This window comes from Gorilla gorilla, chromosome 15 (assembly GCF_029281585.2).
Source record: "Gorilla gorilla gorilla isolate KB3781 chromosome 15, NHGRI_mGorGor1-v2.1_pri, whole genome shotgun sequence".
Lineage (NCBI taxonomy): Eukaryota > Metazoa > Chordata > Mammalia > Primates > Hominidae > Gorilla > Gorilla gorilla.
This window is the reverse complement of record NC_073239.2, coordinates 109703021-109706266: the sequence shown is the minus strand read 5'-3', so window position 1 is coordinate 109706266 and position 3246 is coordinate 109703021.

Genomic DNA, 3246 nt, shown 5'->3' with positions numbered 1-3246 from the left:
ACTGTTCACCTCAAGGTGTCTTCTGAGTCCAGGAATCTAAGAACTCTTTGTTAACCCGCCTATCAGCACACGATAGGGAATGACATTCTGGGCAGCTCAAAACATTAAGAAGCCCTTTGCCAAGACACAGATCTCAGGGAAATGCTTAGCTCAACTGAGCTGAACTAATCTGGATAAATCACCTGACCTAGACCAGCCTACGCCATCATATGGCAGCCAAAGTCTGTGAATTGCACTTACCATGTGACTAAAAAGTGCTTACTGGCCCAAAGGAAAAGATGTTGACTATTTATCTTGGTATCTAAGGGTACTTCCCCAAGGCTCAGCAGAGTGGAACACGTAACTTGTAACCTCTGGGGTTGGACCCTGGCACCACAATCTCAGTTTCACTCTTGCTACTGGATATATACCACAAATGCACTTGTAAAACTGCCCAGATTCTTAAAGCTGAAGGCACTTGGGAAATACAAAGATGAAACAGGTGTTGGTGTCTTTATCTATTTTTTTCCACCCAATCCTATTCCAGAATGGATTGAAGGCAGCTTTCAAGGACGCATAAAATAAAAAGCATAAATTGAAAGAGAAAGTGATACTAAAGTTATGTAGAAATGGAAGACATGTTCCTGACTTGAAGCCCAAGTTTTTATTAAAAATATCTATAGAGAATACTCAACTAAAATTTTTATACCTGTTAGCTCTATAGTCCAAGATTTTCTTTTTCTTTTTTTTTTTTTTAAATCAACCTTATTAAGGTCAGGCATGGTGGCTCATGCCTGTAATCGCAGCACTTTGGGAGGCTGAGGTGAATGAATTACTTGAAGTCAGGAGTTCGAGATCAGCCTGGCCAACATGGTGAAATCCCATCTCTACTAAAAATAAAAAAATTAGCCAGGCCTGGTGGTGGGCGCCTGTAATCCCAGCTACTTGGGAGGCTGAGGGAGGAGAATTGTTTGGACCTGGGAGGCAGAGGCTGCAGTGAGCAGAGATTTTGCCACTGCACTCCAGCTTGGGCAACAGAGCAACACTCCAACTCAAAAAAAAAAAAAAAAAAAAGCTGGGGGCAGTGGCTCATGCCTGTAATCTCAGCACTCTGGGAGTCCGAGGTGGGCAGATCATGAGGTCAGGAGATCGAGACCATCCTGGCTAACATGGTGAAACCCCGTCTGTACTAAAAAAAAATACAAAAAAATTAGCCAGGCGTGGTGGCTGGCACCTGTAGTCCCAGCTACTTGAGAAGCTGAGGCAGGAGAGTGGCGTGAACCCGGGAGGCTGAGCTTGCAGTGAGCTGAGATCCCATCACTGCACTCCAGCCTGGGAGACAGAGTGAGACTCCATCTCAAAAAAAAAAAAAAAAAAAAAAGATGTTCTTTATTAGATGTAGTATATCCAGACAATGGAATATTATATTATTCAGTGCTAAAAACACATGAGCTAGGAAGCCAGGAAGAGTCATGGAGAAAGCTTCCATGCATATTACTAAATGAAAGAAGCCAATCTGAAAAGGCTGCATACTACATGACTCCAACTATATGACATTCTGGAAAAGGCAAAACGATAGAGACAGTCAAAAAAATCAGCAGTTGCCAGGGGTTGGGAGAGATGAATAGGCAGACCACAGAGGATTTTTGGGCAGTGAAACTGTTCTTTATGATACTGCAATGGTGGGTACATGTCATTGGACGGTTGTCAAAACCCGTAAAACATACATCACCAAGAGTGAACCTTCATATGTACTACTGACTTTGGATGATAATGAAGTATCAGTGCGGGTGCATTGATTGCAGTAAATGTGCCACTCAGATGTGAGATGTTGATTGTAAACAAGCTGGGGGTGGGGGGAGGAATATGGGAACTCTGTGTTAAACACAGAGTTTAAGAAAAATGGAACTTTCCATTCAATTTTGCTGTGAACCTCAAACAGCTCTGGAAAATAAAGTCCATTAAAAATGAATAAATAGAATAGTTAATGCAACGAAAAACCTATCATAGATCTGTGCCCTTAGTATCATGCATCTGTTGTGATAACTCCAAGTGTAGAAAATGCTCTTGGTGGCCTGCCCAGGTCCCCTGTCCTGGGCCCGTGCACTGCCTCTTCCCTGCTGTGGTGTTGGCTGCTATGAGCACACTCCGCACCCCTCTCAGGCTGGTTCTCATTCTGCTCTTGGTTGTGGGAAGCTGTCCCCCAGACCTCCACATGAGATGGTTGGGAGGCTACACCCGCCTTATTGGCCAACGGCTGATGGATGCGGGGGTTGTAACAGCTCAGACTTCTTGCCTCTGGGCAGAAGGATCTATCTCTATGGTACCAGCAGTCATGCTCCAGAGCTCCCTGTGGGATCAGGCTGAGGCCCACCTCCTCTGGAAGCTTCGTCTTTACAGAGCATCTTCCTCTGCCCTCTTCCATTTCCCTCCCTCCCCTCTAGGTTTCTCCTGAGAGCATGCCCTCCATAACTCACTTGCAACACATCTCAGGCTTTGCACATAGAGAATTGGCCTCTGACAGTTCCTATGGCCTGTCCCTGTCTTCCTAGTATTAATATATCCTGATTTGTCTTGCAAGATATTATATGGAAGTTCATCTTAGCAAAGATAGGGAATTCATTGTCCTCAGTGTTGCTTGACACAAACAAACAAAAAATCGTTAATGTTTTTCTCCATTTGTGCAGCTAAAAGCTGCACACACATCATTGCACTTGACGCTGACTCCACAGAGTCAAGTCTTTTCCTCCCAAGAACAAGTTTCTGCATTAAGAATGATTTAGGGGAGAAAAGTGGAAGTATAAGGAGACAGAACAGAGGTGGCGACATACAATGTAGCTAGAAGTGAGTCCCTAAACTGTGGGCTTCCCTTGGGTGGGTCACAGATTTTGCAATAAGCCTTCTATTTATCAACACACACACACACACACACACACACACACACACACACACACACACACACACACACACACACACGATCATTATACATATCACATATAAATTCAGTGTCTCCCTTTTGGAAAATAACTATATTAAGAGCAGTCAGGAATTTCTTCCTCTTTTCTTTTTCTTTTTTCTTTTTTCTTGAGACATGGTCTTGCTCTGCTTCCCAGGCTGGAGTGCAGTGGCTTGATCATGTCTCACTGCAGCTTTAACCTCCTGGGCTCAAGTGATCCTCTGGCCTCAGCCTCCCGAGTAGCTGGGACCACAGGCATGTGCCACCACACACTGCTAATTTTTTTGTGTTTTTATAGAGACAGGGTCTCA